Source organism: Varanus komodoensis, unplaced genomic scaffold (assembly GCF_004798865.1).
Source record: "Varanus komodoensis strain SLA01 unplaced genomic scaffold, ASM479886v1 scaffold99, whole genome shotgun sequence".
NCBI classification, from domain to species: Eukaryota; Metazoa; Chordata; class Lepidosauria; order Squamata; family Varanidae; genus Varanus; species Varanus komodoensis.
Genome location: NW_025336676.1, coordinates 152,714 through 177,865, shown reverse-complemented (window position 1 = coordinate 177,865; position 25,152 = coordinate 152,714). Strand labels below are relative to the sequence as shown.

The 25,152-nt window shown below is 51.8% G+C and overlaps 1 protein-coding gene across 2 annotated transcripts in view; it reads right to left on the bottom strand.

Moving 5' to 3' along the window:
• Positions 1–19,317, bottom strand: part of ZBTB7A (zinc finger and BTB domain containing 7A) — a 47,670-nt gene extending 28,353 nt beyond the window's left edge. For both annotated transcript variants that reach the window (XM_044419024.1, XM_044419026.1), the window contains exon 1: positions 19,226–19,317. The gene's annotated coding sequence lies outside the window, so the exon portion shown is untranslated. The remainder of the gene's footprint in view (positions 1–19,225) is intronic.
• Between the last annotated feature and the right edge of the window lie 5,835 nt (positions 19,318–25,152).

Here is a 25,152-nt window from a genome sequence, read left to right as displayed (position 1 = left end):
CGGGCCTTTTAAGCGCCAGAGGAATAACGCTCAGCAGGGAAGCATGGACCAGCATCTCCATGCAGCAGGAACAAAGAGGGTTGCGCTTCCAGGGCCCCAGGAGAACATGCCTGCAGCGGGCTGGAGGGCGAAGAGGGAGACATGCTCAGCACCTTCCCGTCGGTCAGCAGCGGCGTGGCTTAGCGAGCGATTAAGCAGAGTGCCACGGCTTGTCTTCTGCGTGGCTTGTTGCAATGTGCAAAGCAGCCCCTTGGGGGTACAAGTGGAGACATGAACCGCAGGAGCTCCCTTTTGCCTGCGGCTTGCCTACCGACTCCTTCCCATGATTCCCCATGCCACGCAAGTCTGTCGGAGTTGCGGAGCCCTCTGCAAAACCAGCCATAGCTTGCTCGAGGGCTTCTGGGCAGGTCCAGAAGCATCCTTTGCTGGATTCGGCTGACATCAGTCAGTATGGAAGCGCGACACACGCAAGTGTTGTGCTCCCCCATCATGCAGAGCCCCCTCCCTGCTGAACCCTCATTTCCCAGTGGACTTTTGTCGTCATCAGCATGCAGCACCTGAGCTGGCTGTTAAAGGGAGCAATCAGTTTAGGGAGGTGATGCAGATGCTATGAGTGCTGGGGCCAAACCCCAGCTGCTGTGATCCTTCCCTACACCTTTGGAGAAGATGGCTTTATCTTTTAAATTCCTTCGCCACACGCACACAAATGAACGCAGTGCTCAGCCGCCACAGACCTGACCCTACTTCCCAGCAAACCGCTGTGTGATCACCTGGCAAGAGGCTGCAAAATGGTGTGTAGGAAGGGGGAGGTGGACGAAATGCGACGCAGGACCTTTCCCCCAGTGCTGAGGACTGGGGCTGTGGTGCACGCCATTATTACGTCCCTGCTCCTGCTGACGGAAGGGAACAAGCAACAGCTCACTGCTCAGGCATGATCTGCGAGCACAGCCTGAAGGGTGCCAAGCCGTCTGCCCCACGCTTACTCCCTGCAGGGTGCCAGGGGCTGCCCAAGGAAACCCTGGCCTAGGCCAGCCCAGCAAACTCGGGGCTGCACAGGATGGGAAAACCCCCGGCCACAGGAATGGGGGTTCAGCTCCGCCAAGGGGATTGCTTGCATGCAGGAGGCGGGACAGCAGTTCAGAGATACACGGCTGAGTAGCCCAAGTTGCAGAACCCTTAAGCCTTACCCCAGGTAAACAATTGCTGAAGTGCAGCCTGCGTAAGTTTGACATTGAGAGCAAAATACAGAGAGAAGGGAATGTTTCCCGCAATCACCCAGATGGCAGAGATGGAGAAGGAGAACATGGCAGTGGCCAACATTCCAGTGAAGGGCTTCTGGGCAGCCCTGCATTAGAGGGCTGTCCTCCATCAGAGGCAGGGTGCTTTGCAATGACTGCATGCACACCTCACTGATAAGGGCAACTACAAGTGGTGTGTTGCACTGCGCCAATGGAAAGCTTTTAAAAAAGAGAACAACACCCAGCATATATTTAGTATCTGGTTTTGGGCCAGTTAAATCCTTGAAGCCAATGGCATAACCCACACTTACACAGGTGCAGATCCCAGCGTCCAGTGGCACCTATGCCCAGGTAGGGGTACAGGACAGAGGCCACTGCTGTTGTGAGGATTACATGACACCACATAAGCCTCCTCACAACAGCAAAAAAGGCAGCACAGCAGAGGCGATGCAACAGCAGCACTGCTCGAGCTGGGGGCTTGAATGTGTGGTGTGCGTGGCAACAGTGAGAACTGTGCCCATTTCACAGACAGGAGGCGAGGGGAAGAGGGCCCCAGAGGAGAGCTAGCCTATCGCCTGCTAAATCACGTCCCCAAGGCCCAGTAGCGCAGCCTCTAAGTGTGGCCCCCCAAAGCCCCCAGTGGGAGGCCTGACAGCTCAGGATGTTGGGGGGAGGGGGGGAGGGGACGCCAGTATGACATATCCATTTAGACCCTCGACTGGGACTCAGGTTTTCTTCCACATGTGGCCCTGAGGCTTCTGTGCCACTTTGGCCCAGTTGCCAAGTCTCAGCCTAACCTACCTTGCAGGGTTGTTGTGCTTAGAAAAAAGGCAATGAAGGGGAGACACAATTGTGATGCAGCAAAAGGTGCCTGGGGTGGAGAAGGCAGCAGGGAGTAATTTCTCTCTTGCAATCCTAGGACCCAGCAGGGTCACCCCAGAAAGCAGATGGGGTGGGGGAGATTCAGGAGAGACTAAAGACAGATTTATTTGCCCAGCAGCGTGTCAGACCGCTGTGCTCACACCCACAGGATGCCATGAGGGCGGCCAATGCGGATGGCATGAAAGGCTGGTTGAAATCCTGCAAAAGACAGCTGCTAATTCTCGCAACTCTGTGCTCCATCCAGGATGAGAGGCAGGGTAGCTGGTGTACCAAACTCTGGACTCATCCAGCAGGCCCGTCCTTATGAGGGTAAAAGGGAGAGGAGGAGGAAGGCAATGCTCACTGCCCCATGCCCCCGGAGCAAGTAACACAGGATGCAAACACCCCAAACTAAGGAACAAAGCAGCATCACGCTGTTCTCCACGGCCTCTGCCATTTACAGGGCATGTGACTTCTACAGATGGAGGACTTGTGGGGGTCAGCCAAATGGCCAGGCGGGCAGAATGGAACAGCCCGATCTTTCTGTGGCCGGGGGATGCAAGGAGCTGCCAGACTCCCCACCCCCAGCCACCTGAGCATTGCAAAGGGTTGTGCTCTGAGCCGCCTAAGCCCAACTGTCTTTCCGAGGGGGAGGCAGGCTTCCAGCTTGTGCAATCAACTGTGCTTATTCACTAGAAACCGGAGTGCCATTCCACAAGTGCAGGAACATACACGCTTTGAATTAAAGACCCCCCCCACACACACACACACTTCGCACTCGTTGTTACCCCACACTTTCAGCAGCATTGCATTTTCCAGCCCAGTATCCTATTTCCTACACCCGACGGCCCCGCCACAGTACTCTTGGTTGTTGGCTGACTTTCCACACCATTATGCGAAGGCTTTTTTTCTTTTAACGAAGCGCGGAGCAGACCTGATGCAATGCCCTGAGCAGGGCACAGTGACATTGAGATGGATCGGTGTCCGAAGTGCCATGGGAGGCAAGAACACAATCCTGGAGGAAGTGAGGCAGTAAGAAATTCCTCGGAACTCGGCCCTGTTATTAGGAAGTCGCTCCCAACCACGCCCCCCTTCCCCTTCCTGCAAGGCAGAATCTGGGCAGGGGAAAGGGGCAAACCTATTTCCCTCTGCTTGTTGGGGCAGGAGAAAGCAAGAAGAATGGCAGGAGAAGCGCTGCCTGTAACTACAAGCCCGAGACAAACGTCTCCGCTCCATCCACCGGCTAAAGAGGAAACAAGAGAGCACCTATTCAACAGCCTGGCAGGCCTGAGCACTCCTCTGTAGCAGAGGGAAGCAGGCTTTGCTGGATCGGACCAAGGGCCCGTCTGACCAAGAGGCACGTGGCCTGGCTGGACCACTGGGCTGATGCAGAAGGTGTGGGCAAACATGGATTGACCATGCTTTGGACTCCCAAAGCCCAGGTTCCTGACCACTGGCTGCATTCCCTTGGGGCAGCCCCTTCGGGGAGATGCAGAGCACAGCAGCTGTGGCCCTTTTCTCCCTCTGCTCCTCCACATTTCCACTCCCCCACCTCTTTCCCCTCCCGAGATCAGGCATGGCATCCCCAAGCCCACCAGCAGCTGGGAAACAGGGGTAGGCGGGGGCATGCTGTGCCCAGCATGTGGGGCACCTGGGACAGTGGGCGGGCCCCTTGGAGAGGAGAAGGCCCAGCTGGTCTGGCCTGTTTTCAACTCCTGCTCTACTTTGTCCCTCCCCCCAGCACGCGGCTCTCAAGGGAGTCAAAGGACTGGCCTTCCCTCCATGGCCCCCTGGAGTCAGTAATCAGAGGGACCACGTGTGGCAAGCAGGATTTGGAACAAACCCACAACGAACTCAATGTGGGCCCCTGCCAGCCAAGGAAGCTGCCCTGGGGAGGGAGAGAGGCTTGCAGGCAGCAGGCAGACAAACACGGTGTTCCCTGCTGCCCTTCCTCCCTTGTGCGGGAGCAAGAGGGAGAACGAGAGCACACGGACCAAGCGGCCGGCCTCCCTGAGGAACGACCCTGGCAGACGTGTGGCTCCGAGGGGATGCAACATCAAACATGTCCCCCAGCAGGAAAAGGGTCATACAAGGGAGCAGTTTGCCTTTCTTTTCTGGAAAAGCAAACATGGTTATCTGGCTCATGCCATCAAAGGCCTGTTTCACTGGCCACACACATCAGTTCAGCACTGTCTCACTCGGTGCGGCTTCAGGGAGATGCCGGCTCGCTGGCCGGCCATTCCGGGAGCCCTGCAAGCAACACAGGTGCTTCACAGTGCTGCTCTGGATCAACAGATGGCTCCGGTTGGGCAACCCCAGATTCTTTGCACCTGCCTGCTAAAAAACACCAGCACAGCATTGTGATTGGTGCACCGGGCCTGGGCTTGGAAGACCCAAGTCCATGTCCCCACTCAGCCACATGACCCACTCACAGGGCAGCTCTGGGCAGAAGTGGACTCCTGGCTTAGACTCCCTTGGGCCATGCACACCTGCCAGGGTCCCATGCACGAGGGAGAAAGAGTGTGTATATGGCAGAGACATAAAGGAGGGCGAACTTGGCGTGCACTGAGGGGGGAACATACCCAGGCAAATGTGGGATACCTCCTTTAGAAGCCAGGTTGTGCGCTGTGTGAAGATCACAACTCCAAGGTCTCCCCGCAAGGGGGATGATGTGCTCAGCAGGGCATCAGGTGGGGGAAGGCCAGGTGCAGCTCCTGCACAGATGCTTTCGGTCTGGTGCAGACCAGGACCAGGAACTGGGGTGCTGTGCTGCAGTTCCTGCACGTGCCCTTCTGAGCAGGGGCAGGCGAGTGAGGGAAGCCCTGAAGGATGGAACTGCCCGCCACCAAGGTCTGCCCCGGCAGCCATGCGAACAGGCACTTCCAGGGCCAGCTTCTCATGCCTGATCCCAGCGACACGCCGAGACGAAAGATACAGTTAAGGTTGGGCTGAGCCGTCAAGTTCCATCTTGTCCCTGTTCTCGTTTTTCCACCACTGAGGCAGGCGTCCTCCCACATTTTACGCTTCTCCCCATCCCCTGCCATGCAGACCTGCAGAGGCACGCTCGTGTGCCCTGTTCGAAAGGGACGCGGCATACGCCTGGCCCCAGTGACGAGATCAGGGGTGCAGAACCTCAGGCCGGGGGGAGGGTTACGGCCTTCCTGCAGGGTCACTCCTACTTGCCGTCAGCCAATTCCTGCTTCTCTACATTTTCCCACCCCCTCTCATTCTGAAAGGTTGAAATGCTTTGACTAAGGCTGCCGGTGTGACTAAGAGCATGGAGCTAAAAGAGGCTGGAGCTCCGGGGTCACCTCTTCTCTTTGGCCCCACCCCTTCTGGACTCAGCCCCACCCACCATTGGGATGTAGGCTCAGAGAGCTGCTCTGGAATGGAATTTGGCCCTCCGGCTGAGTCGGAGGTTCTGCACTCTGGACTAACATGCATTCAGGTGCATTTTAGAAGAATACACCGTCTTCTCCAGGCATTTCCAGACATGCACATATTAAAAGAAAGCTGTGGCATTCCACAGAGTGCATCACAAGCTCAGAACAGTACAGATGTCTAGCTGTAAACTGTTCAATCTTGGGAGATACAGATCAGCTGAAAATCTCAATGAATTGATGTACTGATCGCCCCCTGCCCAAACTCCGCCTAACTTTGCTCTTGCTGTCCCTGTTCCTCTAATTTTCTTAATCATGAGCCTTCCAATCATCTAGAGAAATGCTCTTCTGCCATTCGCCCTGATTGGTTTGATAGCTCTGAACTCACTCAGTGCGTTCTGCCTCCTACACATGCAAGCCAACTCACACCACTGAAAACTCAGGAGTCAAGGCCTGGCCATTTCTTCCAAGGACCCCACCCAGATGAAGGTCAAGTCAAGATATGGCACTTCAGCCCTGGGTTCTCCAGAGAGGTGGTGCACCAGCTTCTCCTGTACTTGTTTCTATAGGCAGAGAAATGGGGCAGAGAGCAATGCAACTTGATTCCAAGGAACGGGGAGGGTGGTGCGTCTTCAGTGGAGGCAGCAACGTGTTCCCCCAGATGGATCTGCTGAGTTCTATGTCATCGGAACCCAAATGAGATTAGGGAAAAATGGCAAATAACTCCCAACAAACTGGAGGTTCTCTTCAAAGGCTGTACAACTGACGTGTACATTATCTATCTAGACTTCACCCACTTCTGACAAAGTGCCCCAAATTAGCAAAAAGTGGGCTGGATGGAACAATGGTCAGGTCGATCCTCAGCTGACTACTGAATTGGACTCATAGAGAGCTCATTAACAGCACCTTCTCAGATTGGGGTGAGGGAACAAGTGGGGTGCAGCAGGGTTCTTCAACATTTTAATTAATGAGGAGGAGGAGGAAGTACAGGGAAAGATAATTTGCAGATGACAAAACTGGGTGGAAGAGTCAAACCCAGGAAGACAGAGAAAGGATCCAGGGTGATCTTGACAGGCTAGAAGGTGAGGCTGAGAATTAAAGATTTATTTATTAAACACTTTTCTAACCCGGCCACTTCAAGTGTCTTTGGGTGGCTTACAGAAAAATGAGCAGAATAAAACAAACTCCACAGCATACTAAAACCCCAGTTAAAATCAATCAAACATTTAAAAAAACAGGAAAATAAAAAGGGGTTTGCCTCACTCCAGAAAGAATGTAATGTTGGTGCCAGGCAAACCTCTCTGGGGAGTGAATTCCACAATCAGGAGACCACCACCAAGAAGGCCGTTCTCTGGGTATTCACCCTCCTAACCTCCTTCAAGAAGGGCTCCTGGAGAAGGGCCTCTGCCTCAGGTCTCAAGGGGTGGGAGGGCACCTAGGGAAGAAGGCGCCCCTTCAGGTATCCCAGCCCCAAGCCGTTTAGGGCTTTATAGGGTCATCACCAGCACCTTAAATTGGGCCTGGACTTCAACTGGCAGTCAGTGTAACCAACAGAGGACCAGTATTGTATGTGAATACCGGCCAGTCCCCATTAACATCCTGGCAGCTCTATTCTGAGCCAACTGAAGCATCTGGACCATCTCAAAGGGCAGCCCCACACAGAGCGTGTTACAATAATCCAACCAGGAAGTTACCAGAGCATGGGTCACCATTGCAAGGCAATGCTCATCCAGGTAAGGATGCAGGTGGTGGATCAGCCGAAGCTGAAGAAAAGCGCTCCTCGCGACTGCTGCCACCTGGGACTCCACGGACAGCTCTGGGTTGAGACTAACAGAATGAAATTCAATAGGGAAAAATGCCAAGTCCCCCACCTAGGAAAAAGAACTCAAATGCATTGATACAAGATGGAGAATACTCAGTTCAACAATACTGCAAAAAAGAAGGATCTTGGAGTTGTTTTAGATCACAAGCCAACAATGTGATGGAGCTGCAAAAAGGACAAATGCTATTTTAGGTTGCATTAATAGAAGTATTGCTTCCAGATCCAGTGAAGTGCTAGTTCCCCTTTACTCAGCACTGGTTAGGCTCTGCCTGAAGTCCTGTGTCCCGTTCTGGGCAGCACATAAGAAAGAGGCAGAGAAACTAGAAAGGGTTCAGAAGAGGGTGATAAGGATAATTTGGGGAGTGGAAATAAAGCCCCGAGAGCAGAGATTGAGCGAGCGGGGCATGTTCAGCCTAGAGGATATGATAACACTCTACAAGCACTTGAAAGGCTATCACAAAGAGGAAGGACAAGAGCTCTTCTCGGTTATCCCAGATTGCAGGACATGGAATAAAGTACTTAAATTACGGGAAACCAGATTCCAGCTAGGTAACAGGAAAAACTTCCTCACTGTCAGAGCAGTTGCAACAATGGAACCCATGACCGAGGGAGGGGGTGGGCTCTCCCACACTGCAGGCATTCAAGATGCTGCTGGACAGCCCTCTGGGAGGGATGGTTGAACTGGGAGCCCACTCTGCAGGGGGTCTGACCAGATGGCCTTCTTGGCCCCTTCCAGCTCTACTGTTCTAGGATTCTGTGTTAGAGCAGTAAGATTCTGACATTACATTGCATGTCTCAACAAGAGCCTGCAGTTCAATAACCACCCACGTTCTGGGACTGAGTATGGACTGAGTGTGCCTTGTCAACCTGTGGAATATTGTTGAAATGTGGGTTGTTGTGTTCTCTGAACCTGAGATAAGAAACCATGGCAAACAACCCAGCATTCACACCTCAAAAACAGGCCATACCTTCTCTTCATGGGCTGTTGAGGTTTATAGCCCAGGGCTTGCTAGCATGGCTGAATTCAGACAAAACCATGAACCCAATCTTCATCAGGGAGTGCCCCCCCCCCCAAGGTCACTGGGGCAGTGTAGGGCTGGGTGGGTGAGGCTCACAGCCCCCACCTCCATTTACTTGCCCACCCCAGTCTACGGCAAGCAGCCAATGGGCCAATCAGAACATGCAAGGATCACGTAAAGAGGCGTGAGCAACCCTGGAGGCCACTGGGTCCCAGCACCTGCTCAGTGAGGACCCTGCCGCCAAAGCTTCACCATCGGAAGGCCCCCGGTGCTGGAACATGCCCGCCAAGGCCGGCTGTTCTGCTGTCCAGCCACTCGCCCCGTTAGGATGTCCCTTACATCTGCCCCCTGCTCAAGCAGACCTTCTGCCCTATTTGTGGGCCAGGTGGAATTGCCTTTCTCACAGGCAGGGCTCACCGTGGGCAGCAGAGCTAACATCTCCTTTCGAAGGGCCAAGACAGGGATGGTTGTGCTACCACTGTGAACGGCAACCCTGCTAGCAGCCTGGCTCCCATCCTACCACGCCCCGCACCAACTTTCTGGCGTGCTGTGCGGGAAGCGAGAGGAGATGGCCACCACATGGAGGAAACATCGCATGGGAACTGAAGAGCCTGCCAGTCCTGTGCACACACAAAAGTCCCAAACCCAGCCCAGGAGAATCTGGCGTTTCTTCTCCCTTTTCCTCCAAGCATCTCCTTATCTATCCAGGTGAACGAGAATGCCAAAAGGAAACGTGGGGTGGGGAACGTTTTGGGTCCTGCTGATATTGCAAGACCCCCATTTGTATCATTGTCTCCCCAAATCTGAGGGGGCTACAAAACCTCAAGACCACATGGTACTTTTGTTGTTGCATCTCTGCATACACTTTTGGTAGGCAGAAATGCAGCATGTAAGTACCTTTAATAAATATTCTGCATACAGACTGCCCAGCAGCTGGGTCTCCCCGGGCTTATCCTATACCCATGGCAGAGGTGTAAGGGGGGCACTGGAAAACAAGGCAAAGGTCTGGAATTCAAGGAAACTGGGGACAGGTCATGGATTTCACAAATGGCTCATTTAAGTTATTGCACGTAATTTGGAATCTGCTGATCTGTCTGAACATTTCCAAGCAATGTTGCAAGTTTACCCACAACGTTTACTAGGAGAATGATGCATTATTCTCCAGTGGTAAACCCATTCATGATATTCTGCTAGGGAAGAGAGAGGGCTGGGAGAGGCTAAGAGAAAATTGGATGTGGAAAATGGAACCAATCTGGTTAATGGCAGAAGTGGGAGAGAGACCCTCTGATGGATACACATTATGGGCAACGGGCTCGCTCACTCAGTGACAGGTTGGTTAAAAGCTGAGAACTGGAAAGAGGAAATACTGTGACAACTGGAGAATGACAACACCCCCACAAAATGCTAATGGATCTAACAGCCCAGTGCTATGAGTAGAATTTTGGTGCTGCCTGGGCTTCACTTCCTCCTGACTGGAGGTCCTGGCTTGCGGGTGGAGCACTGTGTTTGGACCACCGGCTAACCCTGTCCTTGCCACAGTACAGGGTGCAGCACCTTGGTGCCTGATGCGTAGGGCTCTTATGTAGTTCCCCCCACCCTCTTCCACTCTAAATGCTTGAATCATCTCCCCTAAGGCTTAGCTGCTGAAGCTTTAAGCCAACCTATGTTGGTCTCTTTGTTACTTTGGGCCTCATCCCCCCACCACTGGAACATGCCCCCCTAAGAATTTTTCCAAAGGAGAAGGAGTTTGCTCCTTCAGCTGAAAGTAGTTCTGCTCCACATGAGCAAATCGGTGCCAAAAGGGACCAGAGCAAGAGCGTTTACGCTTGTTGCAGCAGTGAACAGACAAGGGTCTCTCCAAGCTTCCAATTATCCACTAGAGGTATGTTAAATTCTTCCATAAAACCTTTTGATTTGCAGTCTTAAAAGAAACAAAAAACTTTTACCTGGCAGGTACTCCCTCAGCCTGCAAAGGCGGAAGACTGAAAAGAGGGCCACTCAATCAGAGGCACTTAACTTTTGCCTCCTCCCCTTCAAAACGCTCCTGATCCAGCTATGTGGCAAGACAGCAAACTCAGCTGCATGGGCTGTCAGAGTGGGAGCATACATTCTGTATAACACGAAGCACGTGAGCTAGACTTTCCTTTGCCTTCTCCATATCTTTGTGTTGACTTTCTCTACTTGGTTATCTTGTTTTTATTGATCTGAAAGCTCCTCTGAAAGCTCTTCAATTAGAGAGTAGCTTATTGGTGCTTCAAATGATGATGTTTACAGGTACAGTCAGTCCCTCAGCTGTTCAACAGACCTAAATTCAGCCATGAGACAACTTCTGATCTCAAAAGGTTCAACCAGGAATCCTGGCTTCCTGAAACAAGAGTTGTGTGCTGCTATCCAGCACCTCCCTTCATGAGTATAGGTGAACAAACTAGGATGAAAGAGGTTTGACTAATGGCCAAACCCAGACTGCTTAATTACACTAAACAAACCAGCATTTTAACCAGCTTTAAACCATGGTTTGTTGGTGGGTTATGAATCCTGGCTTCTTTTAAAGCACTGAATTATGATTATGGGTTTGGTGGGTAACACAAAGCTTGTGCTACCATATGAGTGGCTTTCATTGCAAAATCTGAGACAAAAACCCACCCTAGTGTAAAAGGATTAGTCTTTACTGCACACGTTATCTCACTGCTGAAATTAAGTTAAGGGGTCAATGAACTGCAGGCCTGCTCAACTCTACAGCCATATTTCAAGGAACTCCAGAAGATCATTTACTGGGCAATAGGTTCTCAAACTGCTTCTGCCACACCGAAGCCAATAAGTGAAATATTTAGGCACCTGAATGGATTTTAGGCACTAGGACAGCATGTGCTTCCCTCTCAGATTCTGGTGCCAGAACTTTTAAGGTATAAATTTATATGGTCAGGACATGCCACAAGCTGGTAACCAATGCTGGATTGCAAACTTTCTGATTCTCACTTAGGGTTCCATTAGTGCAACATCTTCCAGAAGTGACATGGTCCTATACTCTAGGATGGCCCACAAAATATGCTGAGAGAAAGCCTTTGGCATTAAAGGCATCTTCACACTGCTATTTTCAAGAGGGCTTTTAATCTGTAAACTCCTCTGCAAGTCAGCACTGTTCTTTAAAACAAACAGAAAGGACCATGGAAATCTGATGCGATACAAGGTCACAGTGTGCTCAGGTAAGGCACCTGAAGAACTCCACGACACGATGGACATACACCATCGTGTAGATATGACTGCACAAACTCTTGACTTGTGAAAGCCATCCTCAGATGACGCTTTTTGAGGATAAGCACACTAGGAAGCTAGGGCCGGGTCTTTTCCTGGCCCCCTACATTGACAGAACAACACCTTCCATTCCGGCACAACAAAACAGCCATGTCTCTAAAAGCAACACTCAGCTGAGAGGCAGAAAACACACATGTGTGGAGCCCACCACTGCGAGTTCACTTGGGCGGTGTCCCTTCACTCCTGCTTTTCCCAGAACAGGCTTGAACGGCAGCCAAAGCAATTATTAAAACAGGACTACTCCTTCCTATTGAGGCCTCGGCTTTATCTTTAAGCCCTTTCCAGAAAAAACCCAATTGCAGGTCAAAATACTACTATACTTAAGCCAAGTGCTGCATCTTCTACAAGGGCCAGTTCCTCCCCACACTTGACAATATTTCAGGAGGAAGTAAATCAGAAACTTAGAGTAGGCTATGACCCACTAACCGTCATATGATCAAATGCTTGCACTTTTAAAATTTTCATTCTGAGATTCTGCAGCTTCCCTAGGGCAGCCTTCCCACAACTCGCTGCCCTCTAAACCTGCAACTTCAAGCACTTCTATTAGTCATGTTGGCTTGGCTGGCAGAAACTGAAGTACGAAACATCTGGAGCGCTCCAGTGTGGGGAAAGGCTGCCCCAGAGAGAAAACCCAAATAGACCAAGATTTTGGGGCAAGGCGATGGAACTCGCCGGGATCATCTTGCCTTCCTTGGGTTTGGTGGTTCCAACAGCAGCCTCTGCAAAACCACCACCAATCAGTCCATCTGGACATCAGCCGCCCACCCGCTGCTCCTCTCTTCCGCATCTGCCCCCATGCACTGCAGTTCTTCTGAAGAGACTCTCTAGTCCAGGGTTCCTCAAACTTTTCCACCAGGGGACCAGTTGAAAGCTGCCGGTGCTGGATGCGGGCCGAAAAGGTGGTGCCGGCAGTGCGCAAGGGCCGGTGAGGGGGCGGGGGCAGGCATGGGGCAGTGTGTGCGGGTGGGTGCGCCCGTGGCAGGTCCAAATGGGCATGGCGGGCTGGATAAATGGGCATGGTGTGCCAGATGCAGACCCCGGGTCGTAGCTTGAGGACTCCTGCTCTAGTCTCCTCCTAAAGTCCTAAAAGCGTCCTTCTGGCGCATAGCGGAGGATTTCTGCAGAACTTCTCCTTCGGTTCTTTCCAGGGTTCTGCCGTTAGCACCACATTCTGGGACGTATGTGCACAAGTAAGCATGCAGGTTTACTTAGGCTGCCCAACTGGGGCAAATCAAGTTTTTGCATAGCTCGGATTGTCTTTTTCTGTCTTTAGCAACTTGGAAAGAGAAAAAGAGATGGCCATGTGGGCTCAAGAAACACTGCTGTGCTGGGGAAAGGAACCATACACCAAACTGTGAAGAACTGAATGCTGGATGTTTTGCAACTCTGAATTCCCTATGGGGGGTGGGGGTTGCCAGAACATCAGATGGACCTGCCAGATCAGATGAAGGCCCCCTCTTGTCCAGCTTGCTGCCCCTGAACGGCTGACCAGCTGCTCCCAGTAAGCCCTCAAGTAGGCCACAAGCATTCTGCTGCATGTCATATAGGGCAGAGCACTGCCCGACTGAAGGCAATAAAAACTAGGCAGTAAGAGATGCCCTTGCCTCCATGATCCTGCGTTTGCTTCTGTGACTCTCAACAACTGGACAGCTCAGCCCCTTTCCTAAAATGTACGCCAGTTTAGAATTCGCTGCTCCGCCTCGCTTGGCTCAGCACAGCCTTCCCTGGCCTGCAGCCTTCCAGATGTTTGTGAGTTCATTTCCCATCAGCCCCAGATACCATGGCCAATGGACCAGGAGTTGTAGTTTCAAACATCCAGGGTTGAGGAAGTCTGACCTTGTGCACAGGCTCAGCATCGGCTAATAGGAAAGATCCTCCAGGAACTCAAGCAGCACAGCTCAGGACTGGGCTCAGGACTGTGTCCACACTGATCAGCAGGGGTGGAAGCAGCTCTCTGGGTCTTCAGGTGGGCTTTTTCTACCTCAGTCCTGGTGGAGACGAGAGGAGGGAACCCAGGGCCACTGTCCTGCTCCACGTGGGACTTTGGCACTGCTCATATGCTGGCCCAACCAATGGAGAGAGAAAGCATAGGGCATGGCTGTCTTGCTGGAAGAATGTGCGGCACACAGATCAGCTCATGAGCCCAAGTCTCTCCAGGCAGACTCAGCAGGCAGACTCCAGGTGCTCAGCTCCAAGTGGTGGTGGTGGTGGGGGGGTAGTGATGGCAGCTGCAACCTGGCCCCATGATCTCAGGCTTCCTGGGCTCTCATGCATTAAGCAAAGCACAGCACCTGGCCCGGCCCAGCCCAGCCCAGCCGGGAGAATTCCCTGCTCCTACGTGCTCCCCAGAGCATTGGGGTTCAGAGGGCCCCACAGTGCAGCACAATGCAACCGCTTGGATTCAGTGCAGGCAGAGAGACACGGGTATGGAGGATATGGAAGGGTGGAGATCGGGGGATCAGCAACAATCCGTCTTTGAGCAACAGCCTCCTCCACTCTGAGCCTCCGTGCCAAAGGAACACAGGGAGGGGGAGAGCGAGCCAGCACAAATCTGCATGCTCTCCACTCCCCATGCTCCCTGTCGGAGCTACCGGGCTGCTCAGGCCACCCTGTGGGCCGACGTGCACCCTTTCCCAACCTCCAGCTCTCCGGGACTTCATGAGACAGGACCCCGCCCAGCTCCTCCTCCCTCACTGGCACTGGGAGGCGGGCAAGACCAAGCACGTTCCCGCCCAATCCAACACCGCCAGACACCCACCCCTTCCCAAATAGCCCCCGTCTTTAGAGATGTAGGGCCCCATCCTGTCTGCGCATCTCACTTCCCCCATGGCCCTCAGGACTATGACACTCATCCTTCTGACCACTAGTCATGCAGGCTAGGAGTTGATCTGCTACAGAATTTAATATGCTGCCTTTTGCAAGGAACCCAGGGGAGCAAAAACAGCCCTCCTCACAGCAACCCTGCAGGGTAGGTGAGGTGAGAGTCAAGGGCTGGCCTAAGCTGCCCAAGGAACTTCATGGCCAACTGCAGACTAGAATCCAGATTTCCTCACCCTAGTCCCACCTGAGCTTTGCCAACTGCCCAAGTTTCAGGAATGGATTCAGGCACCACTCCCTTCCCTGCCGGTTGCCTGTTTCCTGACTTTTAGGTGGGTTCCTGTCCCTGTTACTCCACACTCAAAAAAGTACTAAAAAGCTTGGGAGCAGGATACCTGAAGAAGCACCTGTTCCCATATGTATCTACACAGTCCCTACTGAGAGAGCCATCCTTTAAGCAGGTAAAGAGGATGGCAAACAGAAGAGGGGGCTTCTCAGTGGCTGCCCCGCATTTGTGGAATGGCCTTCTGAAAGTAGTTCGCCTGGCGCCATCTTTAGTCTTTTCAGCACCAGGCAAAAGCAGTCCTCTTCTCCAGACATTTTAACAACTGATTTTATATTTGGATGTTATTCATACTGTTTTTAGCTTTAATATATTTTAACTTATTATTATCTGACCACTCTCTGCTTTATTGTATGTTGTTTTTATTATTGTTATTTTAGATAATATCTGTTTAGAGGGTCTTCGGACTAGTATAGCAGAGCGTAAGTTGAATTATTATTAGTATTATAAATAAGCAGGCATTTTTGATTCATTGGCCCTGCCCCATTTGTTGTAAGCGCCATCACTAGAACATGCCCCAAGAGCTACTCTGCCAGCCCTTGAACAGGAAAAGATTCTGCAACTATGGTTTAAGGCTGTCCATCTGTCCACTGGCAGATTCCTTCCCTCCTGCCAATCCAGTGGGCCACCAGCTCTATGCCCAGGGAAGAGCTCCCATAAGCGGGGCATTTTTACACTGCCATAACAAAGGGCAACACAGACCCTGGTCCTCATTCCAGTGGCAGCACTTTTCCAGCTTCCTCAAATGATGCTGGGAAAGCAAAAATGGAGGGCTGTACTCAAAGCAAGGTCCAGGACAGAAAATAAGACACCAGTCCATTCACCAACTTAAACTACAGGATGGTGTTTCTAGTACTGAAAGAACCACCCATTCTTCTGACAGAATTCCCGTGCTGTCTAGAATAATTACTTATGCCATCCCCAGCCCACCAGGACCATCTCTTACACTGGCCCCAGCTTCATTGGCTGTCAAGGTAATCGTGTCTTCCATTCACTGCATACCCTCCCAAATGTTGTTAGATCAGTGCTCCCTTCAGCAATGGCTGTCCTGGCCAGGGTTGGTTGGAGCTGCAGCCCACACATTTCCCACCCAGCTTTAGACACGCTGCAGAATATACTGCAAGCTGCCAGTTGCACTTGTCCTGTTTGGACCACTTATCCTAAGGCAGCTTCCTAGGCTCCTAGCTCCATCAGCCTTTTACTGAGAATCACGAGGACTAGAATCTTTCTTATTCCTAAGGGAAGGCCATCACAAATTGGCAGAGGAACTTCTTCATGTCCAGGAAGTCTCTAGATCCCAGAAATTCCACAGAACCTCTACTTGTTAGTGATCTAGATGTTATCAGATCCATAGGGGACAGCCAGTTATGTTCCTTGTGACCCCTTCATGTGCCACTCCGACTGCTTCCACCATTCTCCCCACCTTAACCCCACCACCCCAATAATGTGCCATATGTACAGACCTTTTTAAGAGTGTTAAAAACCCTTCAGGTGGCTTATTTCCTCATGCATTCTCCCAACTATCCTGTAAGGTAAGCACAACCATTTTCTTCATACTGCATACAGGTAGGACAAGGAAAGTTTGCACAAGGATGACCTAACAAGTTTGATACAGTAGGCAAGATCTGAACGAGGAATTTTCTGGCACGGAACTACCTAGGCTAAGCCTCTTGGCATTACATGTAAAGAGTTTTGCAGGCATGCTCCCGGCAACCCTGACAACCACCCTGCAAGCTAGAGCAGTATCGCTGTCACTCTTTTGAAGAGGGTGAAGCAGAGACCAAAGGAGGCAATATCCAAACTGGGAGCTTCTTGGTTAACAGGTCAGCCTTTCAACCACTACACTGTATATCCACAAACGGACATCCACCATTTCCAGATCTAACAGATGAGTGGAATGGGGAAAAATCCAACTTTTCTTCGGATGTTCAGAAATGGTTATGATTTTTAAAGGCTTACCAATAATCACAGACTGCAAACTTCTTTACTTCCCTTTTTTTCCCCTGTATCCCTCCACCTTTTTCTTGTTCAACATTTAGCCTTATAGAGACTTAGAATCCAAAAGCTGGTTCAATTTTTATTTTTCTAAAGCAGATTCTGGAATAAAGGTATTATGCTATCACTGTGGTTGAAGCTCTCCCTTCCCATAGCTCGTCTAAAGCCACCTTGCAAATTCATTGCAGAAACCTAGATGAAAAGGAGTTCCAGAGTGATCCTGGACCAGGATTTGTCTCTTCCTCAGTCTAGCCCACTGAAAGGAGCTAACATGTAAGCAGGAGGGGAGATAATAACCATCGCAAACCCACCTGGAGGAAGGAACCGAAAATACACACGTTTTTAATGCGGGGACTTCCAGGTTCACAGCCTGCATTTGTTACCTGTTACATAGCTGCATCTACAGATGCATAAATGGGTCATCCAGAGTTACTAGCCCTCAGTACTAACCCCACCTAGCTAGGTAGTGTAAAGCTAGTTTTGGTCTTAAGAGGAAGAAGAAAAAAAGCCAGCTTTCCTTAATTTAAAAAACAAACAAACATCAGCTGTCAGCATTAAGCAGGCTTAATCTCACTAGGCTGATTTTCCCATTTGTGTGCCTGTTTTGGATGCACCCTATCTGCAGAAAGCAACTTCTTAAAGTTCAAATACATTACCAAGGACAGCACCTGCTAACAAAAGTAGCACTGACAAATATCCAGCGCCCACAATACACTGTTCTCTCACTGCTGCAGAAAACGCACTTCTTCATCCGGAGGCTCTCCTGGTGTACAAGGGGGTGACACCAGGACAAGGAAGCTCAAGGCCCCCTCAGCACGCTTGGGAGAGCTGGAGCTGCAGCAGCCGCCTCTCAGACCCTGCGCTGCCAGGCCGGGCTGTCAAATATTTTGCTCCCTCCACTTCACCGCCTCAGGCTCCCCCTCCTTCTCTCCCACCCCCTAATTCAGATCTGAGTTCAGCCCCACCCACCCAAATCCTCCCCCACCTACTCAAATGCAAACCTAACTCAGTCCTGCCCACGCACATTCCTTCCCGCCCCCAAGTCAGCCTTGCACGGACTCGACCCACCCAAATTCTCTCCCACCCACCCGCAAACCAAGCCCTTCAAACTCCAGTACCTGACCTCCCTGGCCAAGATCTGCCCCCTCAAACATCAGAAGCCTCCCCCTCTACGGACACACACAGCTTCCCGCCCCCGCAACACAAGTCGATTTCCCCCAGGGACCGCGAAAAGGACCCCGATGTCTCCAGCTCGCCTTCCTTGCCCTGCACAGCACCCAGCGGGGAGGCTGGGAAGAGAGGTAAAGCCAGGTTTAGTCCCGCCCGAGCCTCGCACTAGGCCTCGCATCCCCGGCCTTTCCTGGTCGCCGCGCCCGGGGACCCCACCTCTCCCCGGGGGAGGGGCTGCCGCTGGCCCCGCTCGAGCCCTTGGCTGCCTTCCCTTCCCCACCCCCACCCGGGTCCGCCATTGGCCCAAGCGAGGGCCAGAGGGGAAAAGACGCAGGCAGCCTCTCCATTGGCCGGCGCGGCCGCCCGTCAACACGCCTCCCGCGGAACCACCGGGCTGGCCTCGTCGCGGTGCACCTTGGGAGCCGTAGTTTCCGACTCCATTGCACCTGCAGACCCAACGCAGAGGAAGACTACAACTCCCAGGAAGCCAAGCAACATTTCCTCCCCTTAAGGCGCTCCTTGGACTTGCAAGCCCCCTCCCTTAAAAAAAAAACATATCCTGCCCCCCCCCCACTCACCCACCCCAGCAAGCCCTCGTACAACGTATGCACGCAGCAAAGAAATAGGGGTTTTGGAGGAAGGGGTGGAAAGTGATTTCCCCTCCACTTCCTTGCAATGCTTGCAGCAGCCCTGGAACTTCCTAAATGCAAAGAGAAATTCACTGCAAAAGCCTCCCACTGGGATTATCATACTAATTTTTTTTTTTTTTTTGTGGAGGGGATTTATTGCATGGCTTCAACTAACAGACATCCCCAATACACACCCAGCGAGGGGTTGCCTCCCCGCTCCTCTAACCCCTTTCACCTTCACCCTCTGCCCCAGCCCCCTCCCCAAACGCACCTCCAGACGGCCGAGTTTAACGTCAAATCCCTTTCCCTGGCCCGGAAAGCGCGACCACCCGCTACATGCCCTTTACTGCACTCTCCTCTGAATCGATCGATCTCTGTTACATGCATGCCGTTTCGAGCGCAGGTTACAGAACGGGGATGCCCAACAAGCAAAAAAGTTCGGATTACAATCATAATCATAATCACAATACAAGTCACAAACAGTTTAGAAAAGAGGAAGCAGCATTGCGAGCGTAGCAAAGGGCTCCCCCCACCTACCCCCCCTCGATACTCTCTTAAAAGGGGAGGGGGCAGATCCCACGGCCAGCACCCCGATCCCGAAACACGGAGAAGGAGCCCACCCCGATCCCGCAGCCTTACCTTGTTGGTCCTGAAGGTGTGGGGGCCAGGAGGAGGAAGGAGACGACTGGAGTTTGGAGTCCGTTCCTGAGCAGATCTACCAAGTCCTCCCTCCCTCCCTCTCTCCCTCTCTCTCTCTCTCTCTCCCTCCCTCCCTACTGTAACAGTAGTTGCAAAGCCCCGTATGATGCCGTGAACTCCCTTCCTGGTTCTTCTCAGGGTAAAAACGGGACCCTCCCTCCTCTTAAAGGTGCAGCTGCCGGCGCCAGGCCGGGGGAACCTGCTGGGGCCCGGCGACGCTGGCCCGGCGACGCTGACATGGGGCTGCAACTGGCTGGGCAGGTCCCTGTTTGCACGGCAGGCAGGCAGGCAGGCAGCAAGCAAGCAGGCAGGCAGGCAGGCGGGCGCGCAGGCGGGCGCGCAGGCAGGCAGGGAGGGAGGGCAGAGGCGAGGAGCAGGAAGGAGGGGAGGGGGAGGCGAGCGTGCAAAAGGGAGGGAAGTTGGGGCAGGGAGCACGCGAGGCAACCCCTCGCCCTCGCGGCCGGCAGGCGCTCCGGCGGGCAGGCGAGCGAGCGCGCGGGCTGCCACGTCTCGCCTCGGCTGGCACTGCGCGTCCGTGCCAAGGGCACACGCGCCCGGGTCGCTCCGCCGCGGGGTGGCCGCCCTCGCCCTCGTCCTCGCGCGGCCCGGCCCCACCCAGCCCAGCCCAGCCGGGCAAGGACCCTCCTGCTCCCGCCGCCGCGGCTCCCGCAGCCCGGCCGCCTCCCCGAGCCGTGGCTGCGATCCATGTTATCTAAGCCAGCGCAGGCGAGGCTGTGCGCGGCCGCTGCTCCTGGCGCGGGTTTGCAACCCAAAAAGAGGGCGCGGGCGAGAGGAGGAGGCCGCGCGAGCTCGCGCGCAGAGCTGGGGAGAGGCGGCCGCCGAGCGCTCGCTCCGGAGTAAGGACGGCGAGGGCGAGCCAAGCAGCAGGTGAACGGGCTCCATCCAGAAGCCGCGCTCGAGCAAGCTGGGGAGGGAGAGAGGCTGCCCGCCGTGCTGCCGCCGCTGCGCCTAGGAAAAGTTGCAAGAGGACCTCGTGGCACCCCGGCCGAGCAGAGGCGACCTCGTAAAGCCGCCGGCTGTGCCGTTTCCTCAAAGTTAATCTTCCTTTCGCTGCTTGTCTGCGTGCACGCGCGTAAACACGCATAGCGCCAATACACACACACGGTGGACGGGTCAGTTTTTCTTTTCCAGGGTGGGTTTTGTTCTCAGTACCTTTCGGTGGCACAGAGAAATTTAACAAACATGAGCACCATATTTTTTTTTGAATAGAGCCTCCTAGTTCTTCCCTAGGGAGGGCTCCAGGCTACCTACCGCAAGAATAAATCTGCAAAGGTGGTTTAGACAGGCAGAAACACGTGTGAGTGTGCGTATGCACACACGAGCTTTACAAAGACAATCAGTTCACCAGTTCTGCCGATTAAAATATACCCCGAGGGACTGGCCGGGATCACCTTTCAAGAGCAGGGGCGGTCAACTTCTAGGGGTCGGGGGCACACTAGCTCTCCCCCAAACTCACCGGGGGTTGCTTCCCAGCTCCACCGAAATTGCCGCTAAATTTGCCACTGTTGCGGCTGCAAAACAAAAGGCAAGTTTGCAAGTGAAGGCAGACTCACCTGAGGAGGGATCCGGGAGACAGTTCTGTGCAGCCCTGAGCACCTGGTTTTCCCTTGCAAAGCTGTTTCTCTTGGCTGTCCTGACAGCCAATTCGTAGGCAGCGGGAGGAATGTAAAGAACCGGCCTTGGTGACTGCGTGAGATCTGATCTTTGCTCCAAAGACCTCACTGAGACGTTAGAACTTGGGACTTACAGATTAATAGATTTATTTATTAGATTTATATTCCATTTTTCTTTGCAATGAAAGCAGTTTGCACCATTCTGCTCTTGCTGCTCTCAACAGCCACCCTGTGAGATAGGATAGGCAGAGAGGCCATGGCTGACCCAAATTCACCCTGTCAGCTCCGTGGCTGAGTCCGACTTCAACCTGGATTGCCTGAGTTCCCAGTACTATGCTCTGAACCACAACACAGTCCATAATTCTCTCAAGTGTAAAACGCAATTGCTGTTATTAAGCCAGTGTGGTATTAAGAGCAGCAGGAGGAGAATGATGTCACTTTAAATGCACTTTAAGTGCTGCTTTTTTTTAAGTGGAATGCAAATCTAATAAATATTTGTTGTGAATAGGGTACTTATTTATTTATTTAGAACATTTTTATGCGACTGGCATTTGCTGTCACAGCTGTAATAAGCCTGGCTGATCAGTTTAAGAGGATCTCTTACCTGCCTTTTAATCTCATTGAACTGAAATATAAGTAAATAATTTTATTTATTTATTTTTATTGTTTTTTATTGCATTATAAATAACGGCATTACCCAGTATTAGCCCTCCATAGAATAGGCTCCCTGAGGCAAGTGGGACTTAAGTGGATAGACACTGTGTTTGTCCAATTCATTTCAATGGGTCTACTCTATGCTGGAGACAACTTTCAGTCTGGCTATAGTTAAATGAGGAGCTGCTTCAACTCTGTGGCAATTCCAGACCCGGAACCAAACCAACTCATTACATTCCCGCATGCCATTCCTGCTTCCTCCTGCTGCAGCTTTCTCTTTCTCATGGGAGATGTCAAGGTTTGGAAGCCCCTGGAGGCCAGAAGGCATCTCTCACAGGGCAGGATTTGCCCACACTTCCCGTGTCTCCCCCATGTCAAAGTTGGGTCAGGGGCAGAGCCAGGGCAGGAGAAGTTCTTGGATCAAGACAAACCTGCCCCCAGCCTGGTCACTCATCATGGATTTTAATTGCTGCCGTATGGCATAATCCCTACACTGCTTTTCTTTTTAATCTCAGGTTGCTTTGGCAGGTGTCGCCGGACCTGGCTGCGCAGATGCCCAGCTTGGCTGCACAGGCTGCATTACAGTCAAGCACTCCACGTGGGGCTGCCCTGGAAGTCATCTTGGGAATGGCAACCCCAGTGGGAGGCTGGCACATGGGTGGGAGTCTCCCTTATTCCGTTTGGCATACCCTGCCAGCCTGGCTTGGGCCTTTCAGGTGCCGACTGGTTTGCAGCTGTGTTACCTAGAAGACCCCTTGCAGCGGCATGAGCCCCCCGAAATATTAAGACTTGGGGGTCAAAGCCTGCTGCATACCAAGACTCCCAGGGGACTGGACCTTCCTGCACACCTTTGGAACCCCCTGCGCATGGAAACACAGATGGACCTCTTCACTTTGATGATGTCCCAGGAGACCCCCCCCACCAACACTTTTTCCAGTCTGTATTTGCAGTTGAATGAAAGTTGCTTGCTACAGCTAGTAGCAAGTGTGGTTTAATTATTTAATTGTAATTTGCATGTTTGTGTATTTATGAATATGAGGACAGCGCACTCTGGAAAGCTGGTTAAAAAGCATAACAACGTTTAAAAAACCACAAAAGAATAAAATAATGATAAACAAATGAAGGAAATAATCCTAAATCAGTATAAGATAATAAATAAGAGTAATATATAAAATTTAATATACAATGAAATTATTATTAATGAAAATAAATATAAATACAAAATAAAACCATGATAAAATAATATAAATATGAAAAATAAATGAAATTATAAAATATAAAATTCAATCATCATCATAAACAAAGGAAATAATAATATCTAAGTAGGCCTTGTCCACACCGAGGGTTTCTGGTTCTGCAGCTGGGTTAAGCTGTGAAAGCGGGGTGCTTTGGGGCATCGTGAAGCAGCAGAGAAGTTCTCCAAGTTGAGTATTCCAGGAGCAGGTGAAGGCAGAGGTCTGCTCTCTGCCTCCAAAGAAGGAGAAGGGGGCAGAGCCTGTGCCCAGCCCCTGCTACGCTGCAGCTTCTTACTCAGCGACACCTATGGATAAGCCATGCATAAAAATCCTTGCCCCGAGGAGCTTACAAAACTGGTTCATGTTGTTGAAGGAGAGACTTGGGGCAACAGCCAAGAAGCAACAGCTGCTGGGTGGGTCACGAAAGGTTCTGCTGCTCATAGGTGCAGCAGACGTGGTCCTTGGAAAGGAGCTTCTTGTTTTCCTGCTTGCATTGCCCCTGAATGCACAATCATGAGCACTGCAGTCTGACTTATTTTAGGGAAAGGCCCATGACTTGAGAAGCGAGGTCTTGTTTTGATTCAGTTCCTGGCATCTCCATCACCCTGGAGGGAAGTGGCAAGTTTGGGGAAACCAGAAGAGAAGAACCTTTTCTTCTTTCTAGAGGACCATCTGACAGAGTTGAGTGCTGATGGTTGGCAGCGCCGAAGCTCTGTATGACTGGGACCCCATTTTTTCTCCCTACACAGCAAGTTGCCACAGAAGGAACTGATCATTCTTGCAGAAGAATGGAATTCAGCTTTTGAAATCCAGCGGAGGGTTGCCTGAGCCTACTCCTTTGGCGAAGAACCCTCATCTCACTCAATTCAAGGCAATAACATTTGTTTCAAGCTCATCTTTAGATCTACCAACCTCCCTTTTATTCTTTCAGTGTCATTGTTCGTCTCCTTTTTCTCTTCTCTGCTCTTCCCCTGCTTGCTCTGTAGGGCAGCATTGAACTGGGTTTCTGTTTTACTCTGGCATGAGCCACAGATGTATTTCTTCATCCATTTCTCTTCTTGACCCACTTCTCTTTCAGTTCCCATTTTTTGGAATTGTTACCTTATGACATTGGACCTTTGTTCTCCCACCCACAAGCTCTCTCCATCATAGTTTGCCCCTTGTGTGGTCTGTTCTTCTTTTGTTTTTTCCTTCTTCCATATTTTTGCCCATCTTTATGGGACCATCTTGTGAATGTGTACTCAGATATAGTCTGCTTTCGGTACAACGTACTCTCGGGGAAATGACTCTAGGATTGTGGCCTTGCTTATTCCACCAGCAGACTGTGCTCATTGTGGTAGACATCACTACCGCAAGGCACTGGGCACACCTGGCCAGCCAGGAGAAAAGCTGCAGAGGCTTCCAACACCTGGAGCAAGAGCAGCTAAGGGTAGGGAACATGGAAGGGGTTGATCACATTCGGCACGCTAAGGGATCATGGAAGAGGCTTTCTGCATAGTTGGGGGGCTAAGCGACAGGCCCTTGAGGCTCCCTTCTAAAGAGAAATGGGGGTCTGCGCACATGTGTTTATGGAATTTTGTACACATGCAAGGTCCCAATGCAGATACAAGAGTTTGTATACTCATGGCTGTGAGTATACAAGGTATGGCTGTGAGAGTTGGACCACAAGGAAGGGTGAGTGCTGAAGAACTGATGCTTTTGAATTGTGCTGTTGGAGGAGACTCCTGCGAGTCCCTTGGACTGCAAAGAAATCAAATCAGTCAATCCTAAAGGAAATCAATCCTGACTACTCTTTAGAAGGTCAGGTACTAAAGCTGAAGCTCAAGTATTTTGGCCACCCAATGAGAAGGAAGGACTCATTGGAGAAGCCCCTGATGTTAGGAATGATTGCAGGTGAAAGGAGAAGGGGATGGCAGAGGCTGAGGTGGCTGGATGGAATCACTGGGGAGGTGGGTGTGGGCTTGGGAGGACTCCGTGGGAGGTGGAGGAGAGGAGAGCCTGGAGGAATGTTGTCCATGGGGTTGCAAAGGGTTGGGCACAACTTGGTGACTAAACAACAGCAACAAGGTCCCGATGCAGCCTCAGAGCTGGAGTTTGGTGATGCAGGACACCTCTGGTGCCCCCCTTTGATGGGTTATTTCCATGCCCCATGCCAGTGTGATGAATGCGTAAGATTTACTAGGACACCTTCTGTGGCATGAAAGGTCTATGGGCCTTCCCTCTTGCAGCCAGAGCTGCTGTGCAGACAGCGAAGCAAGGGGCTATTTATTTATCACAAACATGTGCATCCTGTCCTTCCGCATAAGCGCTCAGGATATCTTACATAGTATAAAATTAAAAACAT